Source organism: Bubalus bubalis, chromosome 2, assembly GCF_019923935.1.
Source record: "Bubalus bubalis isolate 160015118507 breed Murrah chromosome 2, NDDB_SH_1, whole genome shotgun sequence".
NCBI classification, from domain to species: domain Eukaryota; kingdom Metazoa; phylum Chordata; class Mammalia; order Artiodactyla; family Bovidae; genus Bubalus; species Bubalus bubalis.
Window position 1 is genome coordinate 60,617,955 of NC_059158.1, and position 20,316 is coordinate 60,638,270.

The window sequence follows — 20,316 nt, forward strand, 5'->3', positions numbered from 1 at the left end:
AAATCTATTATTATTTATATTATATAGGTGAATCATAAACTATATATAATGTTCTCAATTCAAAGATTAGGTGACTCTGTGGGAACTGAACTTCTGTCTATCATACAATCTTTAATTTACTGTCTGGGATTTGATCTACATATGAACATATCTCTCTAACTAATGTTAATCTTGATAGATTAAGTATTAAGATAAATCTATGATGAGACTATGATTATTATAAATTGAAGGCAATGGTATATTTGTAATGACCTCCCATTTATGAACTTAGATTTATACATGTTTCAAAAATGATGGAATAATATATGTTCAAAAAAATTAAAAATATACTTTTCCAAGAAATTATCTTTTCAGTTGAAATGGATTATCTTATAATTGTCATGTTTACAATTATCTAGTTCTTTAAAAACCGAATAATATAGATGGCATGAAATATATACCAGAGGAATAAATCATATTTACTGTATAACATACAACTTTTAATTTACAATATTGTATTCTGTACTTATAAATTTGCTAAGAAGATAGATATTATGCTAAGGGTACTTATTACACACATACACATACACACACACAACTAATAATAAGTGATGAGCACTTAAGGAAAACTTTGGAGGTGATGGATATGTTTATGGCATAGGTTGTAGTGATAATTTCCACTTATCTTCAAGCTCATCAAGTTATATACATTAAAAATGTGTATACATAACTTTTTGTATATTAGTCATACCTCAATAAAGTGGTTTAAGGTCCCATTATCTTTATCAAATATTAATATTCCATGAGTTTACATTTTTTTGGGTGAATTTATGTATTGGCACACAACCCACTTCTCTTTAGTACCATTTAATGAGTAATAGTCAAGTATCAGGAGTTATATATGACAGGTAAAATAAAAAAAAAACTCATTAATGTTTTTATAATATTGTTATGGAGATATTAGAAAGACTAAGACATTTAAAGTCTTTCTAAACTCCTGCTGAAGATGGCCTGTAAGAACTCAAATACACATTAATGACATGCTTCTGTTTCTGGTGGTTGAAGTCGCTGAGTCATGTCTGACTCTTTGCGACCCCATAGACTGCAGTGGTATGGTAGACAGACACCCTAAACAAACTTTCTGCATTAGATTTCTTCAAAGAAATTGAACCAGTAGGAGATATATTTACAACATATAAAATAATCTATCTTAATATATGAAGAGATTTGTTAAAATGCATTAAAAATTTTAACATAAAGGGATTTATCATTAATATAAGGAATTGGCTCATGTGATCATGGAAGCTTAGAAGTCTCATTATTTTCTATGAGAAAATCACAGAAATTTTCTAGACAAAATGTTCTAGAGACCCAGGAGAACCAGGGGTGTAGGTTCCAGGGTGGGTGCAGGAGAAGACAGATGTTTCAGCTTGAAAACAATCAGGGAGAGAAGGAATCCTCCTTTATTCCATGTTTTATTCTATTCAGGCCTCCAACAGATTGGATGAGATCCACCTAGGAATAGTAATCTGCTTTACTCAATCTTCAAACTCAAATGTTAATTTCATCCAAAAATGCAATCACAGCCATACCCAGAATAATGTTTAACTAACTACCTGGACTCCCTGTGGTCCTGTCAAGTGGACACATAAAACTCACCATCACAACTTCACCCTTGTCAATTTGGCACCCAAACACATCTCAAGCCATACTTAAGCTACAAATAAAACCAATAAAAAGATATTCTGCCTAACATGATATAACTCTTCTGCATACAGTCAAAAATGCATTAACCCCTTCCTTAAATGAGACGGTAAAGTCATTGCATGGTGTTTGATATCTTGTAACTTAAACATTGTGATATAAAATTAACAATGCTATAAAAGTCGATATACCTTATGTTACATACAATGGTCAATGATTCACCTCTCAATGCAAATAACTAGAAAAATTAGAGAAATATGAAAAGGAATATATGTATATAGGTGCATCATTGAAATATTAGTAACATAAAGAAGCCACAGAAGTAAAAGAAAAAGAAACAAAAATTATAAGTACAGACTCCTAGTGAGGTAAGCAAATAAATTTTAATTGAACGTGGAATGACAGACTGGTTCAAAATTGGGAAAGGAGTGCATCAAGGTAGTATATTGGCACCCTGTTTATTTAATTTATACACAGAATAAGTCAATGTGAAATGCCGGACTGGATGGAGCACAAGCTGTATTCAAGATTTCTAGGAGAAATATCAATAACCTCAAATACGCAGGTAACATCAACTTTATGGCAGAAAGCTAAGAGGAAATAAAGAGTAACTCTTGAGGAAGGTGAAAGAGCAGAGTGAAAAAGCTGGCTTAAAACTCAACATTCAAAAAATGAAGATCATGGCATCCGGTCCCACCATTTAATGACAAATAAATGAGGAAACAATGGAAACAGTGACAGAGTTTATTTTCTTGGGCTCCAAAATCACTGTGGACCATGACTCCAGACATGAAATTAAAAGATACTTGCTTTTTGGAAGACCAACCTAGACAGCATTTGAAAAAGCAAGGACATTACTTTGCCTACAAAGTTCTATCTAGTCAAACTATGGTTTTTCCAGTAGTCGTGTATGGAAGTGGGAGAAGGCAATGGCACCCCACTCCAGTACTCTTGCCTGGAAAATCCCATTGACGGAGGAAGCTGGTAGGCTGCAGTCCATGGGGTCGCTAAGAGTTGGACACGACTGAGCGACTTCACTTTCACTTTCATGCATTGGATGAGGAAATGACAACCCACTCCAGTGTTCTTGCCTGGAGAATCCCAGGGATGGGGGAGCCTGGTGGGCTGCCATCTATGGAGTCACACAGAGTCGGACACGACTGAAGTGACTTAGCAGCATGTATGGAAGTGAGAGTTGGACTATAACGAAAGCTGAGCGCCAAAGAACTGATGCTTTTGAACTGTGGTGTTGGAGAATACTCTTGAGAATCCCTTGGACTGCCAGGAGATCAAACCAGTCAATCCTAAAGGAAATCAACCATGAATTTACACTGGAAGTACTGATGCTGAAGCTGAAGCTCTGATACTTTGGCCACCTGATGCAAAGAGCCAACTCATTTGAAAAGACCCTGATGCTGGGAAAGATTGAAGGCAGGAGAAGCAGGGGATGCCTGAGGATGAGATGGTTGGATCACATCACTGACTCAATTGACATGAGTTTGAGCAAGCTCCAGGAGATGGTGAATGACAGGGAAGCATGGCATAGTACAGTCCATGGGGTTGCAAAGAGTTAGAGAGGACTGAACAACTGAAGAAGAACAACAGCAACCAAGAATAATGAATTATAAAATAATCTTAAAAGATGCACTTGAACATATAACAAAATTTGTTACTCTTAGGAATAAACCTAACAACAAAAGGAGTGCAATCTGTAAGGAAATGACAAAATTTTTACAAAAACACATTTTTTGGAAGTTCTAAATAAATGAAAACATTTTTAATACTTGGGAGAAAATATATATCAAAGACTAAAAATATCCTTAAATCTGTGTATAGATTCAGCACAATTATTATCAAATTTTACAGGATTTCTCACAGATACATAGAAGTATTTACTAAAATATATGAGAAATAGCAGGGCTTCTCACATGGCTCAGATGGTAAAGAATCTGCCTGTAATGCAGGAGACCTAGCTTCAATCCCTGGGTCGTGAAGATCCCATGGAGAAGGGAATGGGAACCCACTCCAGTATTCTTGCCTGGAAAATTCTAAGGACAGAGGAGCCTAGCAGACCACAGTCCACAGGATCACAAAGAATCAGACACAATTGGATGACTAACACACACACATACACATGAAAAGAGAAAAATATTAAGAGTAGCCAACACTCTTAAATGTCCAGAATGCATTCTTCTTGCAAGGAAAGAACAAGTCGGGAAATTTTTTCTCTCAGACAAACAAACACATCTGAATCAGAAATAATGTGTAAGATTGTCCATATGAACTTTGTTTTTATTAATTAAAAGTATTAATTAATCAGCTTATCTATGTCCCAGTTCCTTAGGAAATATATCAATGTCTATGAGGATGTTCAGCAACTCTGGTATTACAGCAAATTTATGATTGTCAAGTATGATTGTCAAGTATCAGTCTAACCATTACAGATAAAGGGGCTTCTAACCATATTAACCTTTTGTGTGTGTGTTTGTACATACTTTTAATTACATAGTCAAATGCTTTTCTTGACATTCTCACCTCTCTGTATGAAACAACTTATTATTTCTGTCATGTCCCCATGGCCAATTCCTGTCATATGGCATCTATAACAACTTGTCACCAATTATTGAAAGTTAGTCAGAAATGCTGTGTGTTAGCCCTTGCTGTGTTTTCAAAAGCAAACTATACTGCCTCAAGTTCCGCTTAATTGATGGATTAAATGTAGGACTAAGGTTAGACATATTATGTCACTTGTATTACAATCCAGATTTTCTGGGACCAGCATGCTGAATGGGCTCATAAAGTGGAGATGGGATAAGATAGAAACTTGAGTATAATTTTCAGGGACTTGAAAAAGGATACTTTCAGAGTATCCCTTTGACTATCACCGTAAAGACTTTGATACCCTGAACAATAGAGCCAGGTAATGCAGGTGTGGGGTACATGGACAAATATGCAAAATAAGCCAAAGAAGTTTCTCAGTCCAGCAGATTATGTAGAATGTTTATTTGGGTAGCCATACCTCCTACTTGGGCTTCCCAGGTGGCACTCGTGGTAAAGAACCTGCCGGGTTAAATCCCTGGGTTGGGAAGATCTCTTGGAGGAGGGCACAGCAACCCACTTCAGTATTCTTACCTGGAGAATCCCACGGACAGAGAAGCCTGGTAGGCTACAGTCCATAGGATCACAAAGTGTGGGATACGACTGAAATGACTTAGCACAGCACACACCCTGTAATTGGGCTTCCCAGGTGGCGCTAGTGGTACAGAACCTGCCTGCCAATGCAGGAGACACAAGAGATGTGGGTTCCATTCATGGGTCAGGAAGATTCCCTGGAGGAGGGCATGGCCGCACTGTGGTATCCTTGCCTAGAAAAGGACAGGCAAGAATTGACAGAGGAGCTTGGCAGGCTACAGCCCATAGGGTTGCAAAGAGTCAGACACTTATTGAAGTGACTTAGCATGCACACATGCACCCCATAGTTAGTGATAGAGAAATATATTTGGGAAATCTAAGAAACTACATATTTTCTTGATGTTCATTACAAAAAGAATGCAAAGTTTTAAACATTGGAGCAAAATTTACAGTGATTTTTTTTTAAATTTTATTTTATTTTTAAACTGTACAATATTGTATTGGTTTTGCCAAATATCGAAATGAATCCACCACAGGTATACATGTGTTCCCCATCCCGAACCCTCCTCCCTCCTCCCTCCCCATACCATCCCTCTGGGTCGTCCCAGTGCACCAGCCCCAGGCATCCAGTATCGTGCATCGAACCTGGACTGGAGACTCGTTTCATACATGTTTAAATAGCCATATGTTGTTAGAACTTTACGTAGCCTAAGTATGCTTATGGACAATAGGAGCAAAGAGATTGCTTCTCATCTCTCAGTAGTCATGGGAAGATAACTTTACAATTCAGAAATGGTATTACAAAACGATATTGAAAAATGGCAGTAAGAACTTGTCAGTATTTAGAAATATACTGGGGGCGGGGAAATATCTTATGGTAGCCCTTATGGTAATATAAAATATATATCTGCTGTTAGAAATATTTCATCGAGTTAAAGGATGTCACCTTGTAGGGTAGATATCCTGTAGCAATGGAGACTGTTATCCAAACAGTACAGATATTTTTATATTTTTGGAGAGAAGTATGCTGCTGCTGCTAAGTCGCTTCAGTCGTGTCCGACTCTTTGCGACCCCATAGAGGGCAGCCCACCAAGGCTCCCCTGTCCCTGGGATTCTCCAGGCAAGAATATTGGAGTGAGTTGCCATTTCCCTCTCCAAAGCATGAAGGTGAAAAGTGAAAGTGAAGTCATTCAGTCCTGTCCGACTCTGAGCGACCCCATGGACTGCAGCCCACCAGGCTCCTCCATCCATGGGATTTTCCAGGCAAGAGTACTGGAGTGGGGTGCCATCGCCTTCTCCGGAGAGAAGTATAGTAACTGCCTAATAATTTCAATTGCATCAGGATCTTTACTATGCATAGTACTGTTTTCATGGACATATGATCAACAAGTCATCCAATCTACTTGACAATTACTTATGACAAAGTATTTTTCTATTCTCCTCTCAATATTTAAAAAATCTTATTACAATTAAACATGTATGCTAAAGGCAATCTATAAAAATTCTAAGTAATTACAGATTTTAAATTACTAGAGGTATTTTCATGTGTTTCCTTTTGAATTTTATTTATTTTGAAGTTCACCACAGTTTCAGAAAACAGGCATTCTTCTTAAGGAACATATTTAGTATTTATGACAGTGAATGAATAATGATAACTGGTTAAGCCCTGTGTTATAGAAAGATACGGGAGCTTAATTCAACAAAAAGGTCTATCAAGATCTATATACTCCTCAGGGTTTAATTTCTATTTAGACTGTTTCTATTTCATCATGGCTTTCTGTTCAGTAGTGTGTCTAATCTGTGCCAACTCCTCAGAGATGTACCTTTTAACTGTGATTAAAGGAAGCAAGATCATTTTAATTTCTCCTTTAGGACATAAGCAATCTTCAAATTATTTTATAAAGTTCTCATTATTATTTTAATAAAGTTATCATTATTTTAATAAAGTTCTCAAATATTAAAATTTTTCTTTTTTGGTTTCTTTCAATTTATAGCCTCATTTTTCATATTTCACAAGGTGGAAATAATTGAAAACTAATGATTGTTTTGATCTATTATTTACTGTTACTTGTCTTATTCAGGAATGGAACATTTTTCAAATTATTTAGGGTACTGAGTCATATTAATTTTTTTTTTTACCATTTTTAAACATTTATATCATGTCACAATCATTATATCTTCCTTTCTAAAAAAAAGTTATCTGAGATGCATGCAGCAAACATTGTTTCCAGAGAGCCTGCGCACTCTTTTCTATTGTATCTTTGGGAATAAAATTAACTGCTTCCCTCCCATAAAGACACTAACAAGTATCTGGATTTTTAATAGGAACAATGTCAGATTTTAATTATTGAGACTTACCTTTTCAAATTGATATTATGTGGTTTCCCTAATTATTTTCCAATGATTTATTAAACAGTTTCTTGGGACTGCAATAAATATAAAGATGTATCAATACGATTAACTGAAAGGGTTTCTATGTTGAGCTATTTTGCCTTTTGACAAAGACTCTCTTTTAAGCCAACATGAGTCAGGCTCCTCTGAGTCCTCTTTTACTAGTCCTGAACTTGGGCCAATTTCTTATCCCATTTACTCTGGTTTTAGCAAGAAATCTGCTGGGTCAGTTTATTGAAAATCCTCCATCCTCATTATGTGATCATATTCCCAACACCTTCGCTCTTGCTATCTTATCACCCTGTCCTGCCTTCAGCAAGAATCCTGATAAGTAGTTCTGGCAAGAATTCCCCTAGCTTAAATGTTTTGTTTCACTTATTTTCCATTCACTGACTCACCACCCTGTTCTTCAGTTATAATTTTCTGCTTATCCTTTAATTTGTAGTTGTGTACAATTCCTCTCTGCTACTGCAAAATCTCATTATTGTAGTGCTCTTGAATAAAGTCTGCCTTAGGCAATGGCAACCCACTCCAGTACTCTTGCCTGGAAAATCCCATGGATGGAGGAGCCTGGTAGGCTGCAGTCCATAGGGTCGCTAAGAGTTGGACACGACTGAAGTGACTTAGCTGTAGCAGTACTATCTTTAACAAGTCAAATGAATAATTTTTTTTAACTTTTTAAAATTAATTTATTTTTTTACTGAAGGATAATTGCTTCACAGAATTTTGCTGTTTTCTGTCAAACTTCAACATGAATCAGCTATAGGTACACATATATCCTTTCCCTTTTGAACTTCCCTCCCATCTTCCTACTCATCCCACCCTTCTAGGTTGATACAGAGCCCCTGATTGAGTTTCCTTGGTCATACAGTAAATTCCCTTTAGTTATCTATGGATGTGAGAGTTGGACTGTGAAGAAGGCTGAGTGCTGAAGAATTGATGCTTTTGAGATGTGGTGTTGGAGAAGACTCTTGAGAGTCCATTGGACTGCAAGGAGATCCAACCAGTCCATTCTGAAGGAGATCAGCCTTGGCATTTCTTTGGAAGGAATGATGTTAAAGCTGAAACCCCAGTACTTTGGCCACCTCATGCGAAGAGTTGACTCATTGGAAAAGACTGATGCTGGGAGGGATTGGGGGCAAGAGGAGAAGGGGACAACAGAGGATGAGATGGCTGGATGGCATCACTGACTTGATGGACGTGAGTCTGAGTGAACTCCGGGAGTTGGTGATGGACAGGGTGGCCTGGCGTGCTGTGATTCATGGGGTCTCAAAGAGTCGGACATGACTGACTGAACTGAACTGAATTAAGTTTCCATGTTACTCTTTCCATATATCTCACCCTCTCCTCCCCTCTCCCCTTGTCCATAAGTCTGTTCTCTATGTCTGTTTCTCCAATGAGGCCCTGTAAGTAAATCCTTCATTACCATTTTTCTAGATTCTTGCTTATATGCATAACATTTTTAAAGGGATCTTTGGGAATTATAATCTAAATATTTGCTTAAGACACAACAACAACTGCTATTCACTAAAGTTTCAGTTCAGTTCAGTCACTCAGTCATGTCTGACTCTTTGCGACCCCATGAATCACAGCACACCAGGCCTCCCTGTCCATCACCAACTCCCGGAGTTCACTCAAACTCATGTCCATCGTGTCAGTGATGCCATCCAGCCATCTCATCCTCTGTCATCCCCTTTACCTCCTGCCCTCAATCCCTCCCAGCATCAGAGTCAACTCGGATGAGTCCAATGAGTCAACTCTTTGCATGAGGTGGCCAAAGTATTGGCTTTAGCATCAGTCCTACAATGGAAGGATGGAAGGATTGGAAGGATGGTGATCAGTCCTTCCAGTGAACACCCAGGACTGATCTTTAGAATGGACTGGCTGGATTCCCTTGCAGTCCAATGGACTCTCAAGAGTCTTCTCCAACACCACAGTTCAAAAGCATCAATTCTTCGGTGCTCAGCTTTCTTCACAGTCCAACTCTCACATCCATACATGACCACTGGAAAAACCATAGCCTTGACTAGATGGATCTTTGTTGGCAAAGTAATGATTCTGCTTTTGAATATGCTATCTAGGTTGGTCATAACTTTCCTTCCAAGGAGTAAGGGTCTTTTAATTTCATGGCTTCAATCACCATCTGCAGTGACTTTGGAGCCCAGAAAAATAAAGTCTGACACTGTTTCCACTGTTTCCCCATCTATTTCCCATGAAGTGATGGGACCAGATGCCATGATCTTAGTTTTCTGAATATTGAGTTTTAAACCAAGCTTTTCACTCTCCTCTTTCACTTTCATCAAGAGGCTCTTTACCTCCTCTTCACTAAAGTTTACTTCCTACCTTATTTTCCTTCTACCTCACCTTGTCCATGCAACCCCACCCTTGAATCAATCCAGCCATGAGCTTATTACTGCAAAGTGCTTATGTTAAAGGGGACACAGAATACTGTGGAACCTCATGGTCTTCAACTGGAGCTGAGTCCACATCTGTACCTGGCAATCTGTGTGGTTGATTTGACTTGGATTATGCGCCTACTCTCTTAGTTCAGTTCAGTTTATTTCAGTTACTCAGTTGTGTCCGACTCTTTGCGACCCCATGAATCGCAGCACACCAGGCCTTCCTGTCCATCACCAACTCCCGGAGTTCACTCAGACTCATGTCCATCGAGTCAGTGATGCCATCCAGCCATCTCATCCTCTGTCGTCCCCTTCTCCTCCTGCCCCCAATCCCTCCCAGCATCAGAGTCTTTTCCAATGAGTCAACTCTTTGCATGAGGTGGCCAAAGTATTGGAGTTTCACCTTAACATCAGTCCTTCCAATTATCCTTAATGTCTACCTCTTCTTCAGGCTCCCCATTCTATAAACTCTCATCTCACATACATATCACTTCACAGAATAGGGGTTTTCAGGGGAAAACTCTCTCAGAATGCTGCTTACCCTGAAATAAATTTTAATTGGAATATATTATTCCTCCTGTCTAAAGGAACCACAACTTTCCTCTAGTTTGTTCTATGTTCTCAATCTTATGCCTCCTGACAAACCTCTTATTTCAAGAACAGCTTTTCCTCTCCTGGCTCTTTAAACTTGATACATCAAACTTAAACCAGTGGTTCTCTACTAGGAGTATTACCTGAGGGATACAATTTTAAACTACACAAACTTTCTCTATAATTGAAAGATATATTTTTTTCCTTCAGTATTTACTCTTTTTCTTAGTAACAAAAGGCACCCTAAGTGTGGTGCCTCAGTGAAGTTTGGTATATAAAATACTTTACAGGTGAATTTGCTTCTGACCCAACATACTTTGGTCTAAGATTGTAGCTTCCACATCCCCTACTGAGTTAGAACTTATGTTGTAATAGCTTATCTCTGAGATTCATATTTTTTCCAGTGAAAGTCACTCAGTTGTGTCTGACTCGTTGTGACCTCATAGACTATAGAGTCCGTGGAGTTCTCCAGACCAGAATACTGGAGTGGGTAGCCGTTCCCTTCTCCAGAGAATCTTCCCAACCCAGGGATGGAACCCAGGTTTCCCGCATTGCACGCGGACTCTTTACCAGCTGACCCACAAGGGAAGCCTCTTGTGATTCATATACATAGAAGTACTGTGTTTATGGGGCTTCCCCAGTGGCTCAGCAGTAAAGAATCTACCTTAGATGCAGAAGATGCAGGAGACACAGGTTCGATACCTGGATTGGGAAGATCCCCTGGAAGAGGACATGGCAACCCACTCCAGTATTCTTGCCTGGAGAAGGCCATGGACAGAGGAGCTTGGTGGGGTACACAACTGAAGTGACTGAGCACGCATGCCTTCTCCCACATCCTGGGTTTACGACAGTGGTCCTCAACAGTGGCTATCCATTAGGAGGTCCTAACGATCTGTAAAATTAATACCAATGCCTAGAATCTTTTCTAAATCACTTAAATCAGAATCTTAGAAAACAGTGGGGCCTATCTTTCTAACTCTTTTTCTCCCTCTCTTCTTTCTTTTCCCCCTTCCCTCCTTCTTCCTTTCTCCCTCTCCTCTTTCTCTCCTACTATCCCTCCATTCATTCATTATTTTTTTTTAACTTTGAAAGTTTCTTAGGTGAAATTCTAAAATGCAGCCAGAGTAGAAGACCGTGAGGTTACTAATGATAGAAGCATGCAGGGTTCCATTCTGCTATTCACTACCCATGCCACCTACAAAAATGAGTTGATTTTTCTGGTTTTAACTATATCACCTATTAAAAGTGAAGTAATAACATCTACCTCAAAGAATTTTTCGGTAAACACAGTGGTTAAAACAGTGCTCATAGAGGATGACTTTCACAAGTTGACAACTATAATTTTTGAAATTACATCACACTTATTATTCTGTAAATACATATAAAGGAATGTAATAAACCTCTTGTTTTCCCCTCAAACTTCAAAGCATTGCATCAATTTAATTTGGTTCCAAAACTTTTTTTTTCTTTATTTTATTTTATTTATTTATTTTTAATTTTATTTTATTTTTAAACTTGACATAATTGTATTAGTTTTGCCAAATATCAAAATGAATCCGCCACAGGTATACATGTGTTCCCCATCCTGAACCCTCCTGCAAGACTTGACTAAACCATGGCTGAAGACCAGTGTTACAGCTTCCTATATGGCTGCAATATGTGAGATTTGTTTTCATCAAAAAGCATTATAACATGTTGTCTAGTAACCCCAGAAAAAAGCCTAGTCTTACCTTTTAACACCTTTTCAGCAATTCCTGCTCACTTTTTGAACTTTAGGATTTTGTCTATTTATTTTCATTTTGGTGAAATAATTACAGTTAGGTATTTTATATCTTTGGCAAATGTAGGGACAAGATAGATTTTCTGCTTATTTTGATGAAGAAACTAAAACTTTGCCATCATATAAAGGAAAAAAGAAATAATTTTACCACAATAGAAGTGATAAGCAAATCACAAAATCATCATTTAAAATTAATCTTTTTAGTAAATCTCTCTAAACTGGATTCAGTATAATTTTTTTCAGATAAATTTAAGAAATGAATGACAGATTATTAAAGAATATAATTTAACTTAGGTTTTGAATGGATGACTAACATGTATTTTCTCTTTTTAATTTTGTTATATTTGTTTGTTTTATTTTTTATATTCCACAAGTAAGTGAAAATATACAGAATTTGTCTTTCTCTGTCTGACATTTCAGCAAGCATAATACCCTCCAGGTCCATCCATATTGTTGCAAATGGCAAAATTCCACTCCTTTTATGGCTGAGTAGTAGTGTATTGCATACATATACCACATCTTGGCTTCCCAGGTAGCTCAGTGGTAAAGAATCTGCCTGCCAATGAAGGAGATGCAGGAGATGTGGGTTTGATCCCTGAGTTGGGAAAAACCCCTGGAGGAGGAAATGGCAACCCGCTCCAGTATTCTTGCTTGGAAAATTCCATGGGCAGAGGAGCATGGCAGGCTACAGTCTGTGGGGTTGCAAAGAGTTGGATATGATTGAGTGACTGAACACAAACACACACAAACTCTGGAAAGAAGTATTTCATAAAAAAGCAATTCAGTAAGCTATGCTATATCTGTCTGATAGAATTGAGCTGCTGGTGGAGTGGGCCTGCATACATTAGGAATCAGAGAGGTTTGTAATAACTCTAACAGTCCAGGAATTTTAATGTCCCTTTGTTCCAGTGCTTTGCGGTGGGAAAAAAAGATTCTGTCAAAAATAATAATAATAATAATGGATCCAGAGTATAAGATAGTATATAGATATGGAGACAATGCTGACACTAAGTTCAGACTGAGTTAAAAAAAAAATAAGCTATGCAAATTCAAGTGTCTCGTGAATTTTAAACTTTCATAACATGTTTGAAAATACTGACCCCGAATTAATGTCATGAATTAAGTTTTACTTGGAGCTGTTATCAAGTTGATCTGATGCCATTGTTATAAGCTGACCAGATGTTTCTCTTAAAAACACCACATGTACTTGAAATGAATAGAAGTATTTGGAGAAAAAAATCCATAGATTGAGTTACCATATAAAAACAGAGGCCCAATTTCAATATGGATGTGTATTATTCTAAAATTTTATCCTTCTTATATAAACATTAAAAATAGAATTTGATTATCTTGATTATATTCATATGTGACATATTTGAAACCCTTATTATCTTTTCTATTTTGTTCTAAAAAATGATGACATATAATAATGGATTCTTTTATAAGAAACTGAAGATTCTCAAATCATGATGAAAATAAAAATGTTTACCCATATACTTGGGAAGAATCATGGCATTATAAAATATATTACCAAATTATACCTAAAAGACCTGGCTTTTAGACTAGCTTTTTCAATGGCCATGTGACCTTAGACAAATTATACTACTTCCCTAGAATTCATGTTGTTTTAGATTTCCCAAGAATGGATTAGACTATAATCTATTATCTCTTTGTGTTCTTCATTTTACATTTTAGCTTTTATTATTTATAAATGGCTGAGGTTATATATTTTGCAAGGGTGTCTACCACCTAGCGATACTCATGAATACAATCACTTTATAAGTACCAACTTCTCAATTACCCTTTCACATGTATATCAAATGCTGTAGAATAATCCTGACCATCCAAGGCTAACATCTTCCAGCCACCACAACAGAGGCTGCCCTATGATTCATGCTAATGCTTCTCCAATGCTGATACTGTTGTTTCTGTAGTTATTTGATTCTGTCCTGATGTCCTTGCCTTGTGAGATTAATTTCAAATTTCATTCCCAACTGATGTCTATAATAGGAGATGCACTTTCCTGGGTCGGGACGATCTGGTGAAGGGATAGGCTCCAGTATTCTTGGGCTTCCCTTGTGGCTTAGCTGGTAAAGAATCCACCTGCAATGCAGGAGACCTGGGTTTGATCCCTGGGTTTGAAAGATCCCCTGGAGAAGGGAAAAGCTACCCACTCCAGCATTCTGGCCTAGAGAGTCCATGGACTACATAGTCCATGGGGTCACAAAGAGTCGGACATGACTGAGTGACTTTCACTTTTATTTCCAACTGATGTCTATAGTAAGAGATGCACAGTGGTAACGCCCCTCTTGCCCAGTCCCACACACTGTGGCAGGAGAAATGGTGGTTATTCAGTTGCTAAGTCATGTCCAACTCGTTGTGCAGGAGAATAGTTCTCCACAAATACTGCAAAGAGCTTTATGGGTCAACTACTGAGTGACCAGTATGTGATTAATGTCCTCTCATGTTTACTCCATTCTGTTGAATGTTAAGACTTTGGAGTCTTCAGTTCAGTTCAGTTGCTCAGTCATGTCCAACTCTTTGAGACCCCATGAATCACAGCACACCAGGCCTCCCTGTCCATCATCAACTCCCGGAGTTCACTCAAACTCACATCCATTGAGTCAGTGATGCCATCCAGCCATCTCATCCTCTGTCATCCCCTTCTTCTCCTGCCATCAATCCCTCCCAGCATCAGAGTCTTTTCCAATGAGTCAACTCTTCGCATGAGGTGGCCAAAGTACTGGAGTTTCAGCTTTAGCATCATTCCTTCCAAAGAAATCCCAGGGCTGATCTCCTTTAGGATGGACTGGTTGGATCTCCTTGCAGTCCAAGAGACTCTCAAGAATCTTCTCCAACACCACAGTTCAAAAGCATCAATTCTTCGGTGCTCAGCTTTCTTCACAGTCCAACTCTCACATCCATACATGACCACTGGAAAAACCATAGCCTTGACTAGACAGACCTTTGCTGGCAAAGTAATGTCTCTGCTTTTCAATATGCTATCTAGGTTGGTCACAACTTTTCTTCCAAGGAGTAAGTGTCTTTTAATTTCATGGCTGCAGTCACCATCTGCAGTGATTTTGGAGCCCAAAAAAACAAAGTCTGACACTGTTTCCACTGTTTCCCCATCTATTTCCCATGAAGTGATGGGACCAGATGCCATGATCTTCATTTTCTGAATGTTGAGCTTTAAGCCAATTGGAATCTTAATATATGCATAAATTTTTGTCACTATCATTTTGTGAGGACTAAATTTGAAAATGCATTTGAATTTCACTCTTTTGTTGTGTTATAAATGCATCACCTAGAGTTACATATGTCTCACATGTGACTCCACCATAAGGTAGCAGCTTCCGGTGCAATGAGAAAGACAAGGACCAGATTACAAAATACTGGGAAAGTACAAAAGAGGAAGTGATAACCTCTGCAAGTCAAGGAAGTTGTCCCAGAGGAAATGACGGGAAATGGAGTTGGAATTTTGACGAATTTTAGCAGTTCAACAAAAAGACAAGTAGGTAGGACATCAGGTAGGACATTTACAGGCAGTGGGACAGCTGGGAGATTTGACATTGCTTGGTGAAATTCAGAGTGTGTGGAGGTTGTAAAAGAGAGACAGAGAGACCAGGCAGGAGAAGTGCTTGGAATTAGAAAGGAATTAGGCTGTGATTAAGTTTTTTATGTCACACCAAGAAATTGGTACTTCATGTTTTAAGACACTGAAGGTCATGAAACATTTTTAGAATGAGAAAAAACATGATTTGAAATGTGTTACTGAAAGAGCATACTGCTGCTGCTGCTGCTAAGTCGCTTCAGTCGTGTCTGACTCTGTGCGACCCCATAGACGGCAGCCCACCAGGCTCCCCAGTCCCTGGGATTCTCCAGGCAAGAACACTGGAGTGGGTTGCCATTTCCTTCTCCAATGCATGAAAGTGAAAAGTGAAAGTGAAGTTGCTCAGTCATATCCGACTTTTAGCGACCCCATGGACTGCAGCGCACCAGGCTCCTCCATCCATGGGATTTTCCAGGTAAGAGTACTGGAGTGGGGTGCCATTGCCTTCTCCGGAAAGAGCATACTAGGATATACCAATAGAATTCTTGACAATGACCTTTTGCATAAGGAATGAAAATCAAGTTTTAAATTTTTAAAATTTAAATTCATGTTGATTGACAAGAAATGATGTAAAAATTGAGATGTACAATTTACTTATTCAGCAGGATTTGGTTTATTTTTTTATATAGTCCATTCTTACTCCTCACAGCAGTTATGCTCCATAAAGCTGCTGTGAACCTAAAATTAGCGAACACTGAACCTTCACCCCTAGCTGAAATACAGAGGTATGTTCCTGTAAGACTCTGGTCACAATCACTTTCATCAGTCAATCAATTCATTACCTTGTTTAAATGTGCTTCCATTTGAAGACACCTTATTTTATATCTTATTGATCCATTAACATTGGACTCATGGCCAGCAACACTATAAACCCATACCTGAACAAAGCTTAGCTCACACATATATTTTCTCTGTAAGACACACCAGAGCCTTCTTGTATTTAGAAAACCTGGACATCACTTCAGCTCTATGCTTGAGGAGTACTTTAAGTAGTGAAATCACTAACAAAAAGCACAAAAATGTGCAAACCATGGCACTACGTAGACTGCACTTGTTTGCTGAAAACAGACAGCAGAGCTTTGCTTTGCTTGACCTTGACTGGGAACATACATGTTGATGCTCCGCATACGTACTTAACTGTGCAATCATTGCTAATATGATTTTGGTATTATAAACAAATTTTAATGGGAAAGATTCAGAAATATGGAATCTGTGAATGAGAATAGATTGTACATTTACATTGCTAATTTTAAGTAAAGGTCTGTTTAAGAAAGATTTCTTTGAATTCAACAGGCAGACGACTAAAAGAAATTCATAGGACACTAGCTAGACAAAAATGACTTTAAATCTGCCAAAACTTAACATAGAAAATAATTGTGTTTGTGTAGTATTCATTCAAAGGAAAATATATTTCAGATATCAACAATCTTTTGGGGGAAAAAAGGATGAATTTTTACTCTCGAACACTGATCTTAATCAGTTTTTATAATAAAACTGTATGTACTCAGCATTCATATTAAATGGTATCTAACAGAATTTTTTTCTAGGCAAAATTTTCCTGAAATTTTTGTTATATGTGCTATTTAAAACAGACATAACAGAATTATCACTAAGTATTCTATTTATTCCATTTATTTTCTGAAGTTGACGAAAGAAAGGAAGGAAGGAAGGAAGAAAAGGAGGGAGGAAGGAACGGATTAAAGAAACCATCAGTTAAAGTTTTGAGTGAAAGATTAAATGTATGTCACTAGTTGATAAATTAATTAGTTAAATTGATTCTCAGAAAGGGGGGTAGATGAAAAATGAGCAATGGGTTGCTTTAATTAATGTTCCAATCTCCTTCTTCCTGCCAGAGCTTCTTGTTAATGTTAATCTATGAAGGAATGACTTCACTGAAATATGCTTCTCACCTTACTAAGAATAATAACTTGCTTTGTCAGCCAAGAATTCAAAATTCAGTGGGGGCACTACACATATTATAAATGTACAAGGATTAGTGAAGCAGTGTTTCTAACAAGGATATATTTTCTTAAGATATTATAAAACCATTTAATTCTGTTTAGCTGTAAAAATATGCACATTTATTGAGGTAATTATTTGGTTTTGTCAAATTCAACTTAAATTTTAGAAACAGTACCCTTCATTTCTAGGAATAATAAGGCTATAACAGTAGGACAACTGCAGAGAAAAAGAGTGAGTCGGGCAGTCAGGCAAGAAAAGGGAAACTAACTAGAGGGAAAAGAGAGTGACTGGCCCTTAGGGAGAACCAGCGTCCTCCCTTTCTGATGGGGTCTTTCTTGTACCCCACCAAAGAGAAATCCTCTGAAGGGATGGTCACGGAGCTGGAGGTCTGGAATCTGGTGGCCTTGCAGCTTTGAGAAGATAGGCTCCAGTGATAAAACAGCACGCCATTTGGGCAGTTTCATCCATCTCACAGATCACTGTGATGTTATTCTTTGTTTGTGAGGTCTACATAATGAGCCATCTTATCAACGAGACCCCATGTGGGCCCTATCATTCCAGCCTTTTTGATTTAGGATAAGGGCCAAAGGTCAATCTTCTGTAACTGCTTCCTTGGGGACAGGTGTGTCATGGAGGTGAGATAAGAAAAGGCTGGAATGTGGGTCAAGGGGATTTGAATGGGGTTGAAGTTTTTGATAATCTGAGTGAGTTAGAAATAGCTCGTGAATAGTTCAGTTGGTGAAGGTGTGTAAGCGGTCCTGAAATTTTGAAAAAAAAAAAAAAAAAAGAGATGCATTAAACATGGGTGAAAAGTTAGAATAAGGGTAAGTAGGAGAGGGCCTAGAAAAGATAGGACCCAGGGCATCCAATTGCAATTGCTTAACCAGTTTTCCCATGAATTACTGAGGTGTTGACATATTCTTGAGGCCCTATTTGTCATATTTCTTGCTGCATCCTTACAAGATAAATCCTGTAAATAAATACATCCTGATTTATTGGCATGAAAACAGTAGGCTTCCTCCAAAAGTAGGCATAGGCCTCCTTTTTCTGCTGTGAGGAGGTCTAATCCTCTTTTGTTTTGGAGGACCACAACTGCCAGGAAATCTAGCTGGTTTTGGATAGTGATAAGGCTGTTAGCTATTTCTTCTAGGCTGTCAGTGAGGTCTTTAGAAAGGCTTTGATAAAGAGGTTGTGAGTCCTGCGATCCCTGTCCCAATCCCAGTTGCTATTACTAAACTAATTAATAGAGGAATGAATTGAATTGCCATCTGGGTCGGTTATGAGTTAGTAGGAGAGGAAGGGTCTGATAGAAGCAATAGAAATATCTGGGGCCAGATATACCAGGGTGCATGTTCCTGTCCAGTTAGTGGGGAGACAAGAATAGGTAATGGTTCCACATAAGACAAATATTTCAGGGGTAAGAAGACAACAGCTGAAGTTGATAGCAAGTAGGAGTCTTTCTGGGAATTTGTTAGTAGTCTCTGAAACTAACAGTGAACTCACCAGTGCAGCCCCTACAAGAGGAGTATTTGCACCATTGCAGAAGGGAGTCTCCCTAAGAGAATGTCCTGCAGTTCCTGCGACATGATAGACAGATCGGCCTGAAGGGAAGGAGAGATGTGAAGTGTGATTACAGAGGTGCGGCGGTGTATTTCCTAGTAGGGGGCAAGAATTGTTTAGAGTTTTGTCTGGAAAAACAGAAAGGAGCCTGTTGTTGTAGATGAACGTCAGAAGTGGTGGGTCCTCCTATGCCCCCAGCTGTGACAAAAAGGGACATTGGAAGGTTGACATTATGAGCCATCTTATCAATGAGACCCCCAAATGGGCCCTATCAGTAACAAGTTCTTGTTGATAATTAACTATGTTACTTTACAACTTATTTTAATCTAATGACGATGTAAGTCCTCTTTCGCAGAAGTAATCACAAGTACTAGAAAATAAAGAACTGGAGAAATATGAACATGTGTTTAGATTTTAAGATTATTACTCCGATTGGGCTCTGTGTTGAGATTTAAACTTTAGGTTCAAAAAGAGAAATAAATAGTTATATCACTCTTTTCACTACTAAGTAAATAAAGGAATTTCTCAATTGGTTTTTCATATAGATATCCCTGCTACTGCTGCTAAGTCACTTCAGTCATGTCCGACTCTGTGCGACCCCATAGACGGCAGCCCACCAGGCTCCCCAGTCCCTGGGATTCTCCAGGCAAGAACACTGGAGTGGGTTGCCATTTCCTTCTCCAACGCATTAAAGTGAAGAGTGAAAGTAAAGTCGCTCAGTAGCGTACGACTCTTCGAGACCCCATGGACTGCAGCCTTCCAGGCTCCTCCCTCCATGGGATTTTCCAGGCGAGAGTACTGGAGTGGGGTGCCACTGCCTTCTCCATAGATATCCCTGAGTGTTCCCTGTAAAGTATTTATTTATTCCTTAGTGGCTCAGTTGGTAAAGAATCTGCCTGCAATGCAGGAGACCTGGGTTCCATCCCCGGCTTGGGAAGATCCCCTGGAGAAGGAAATGGCAACCCACTCCAGTATTCTTGCCTGGAGAATCCCATGGACAGAGGAGCCAGACCGGCTACCGTCCATGGGATCACAAAGTTAGACACAACTGTGTGACTTTATTTATTCAGTAAATTACAAAAATAGATTCTTTATGCATATTTATCTTAATATATTTTGAAAAATCCAAGAGCAATAGGACAGGGAGAACAAATCTGGTTTGTCTTAAATGTTTCATCTGTGAAATTATGATTTAATTTGTTTCA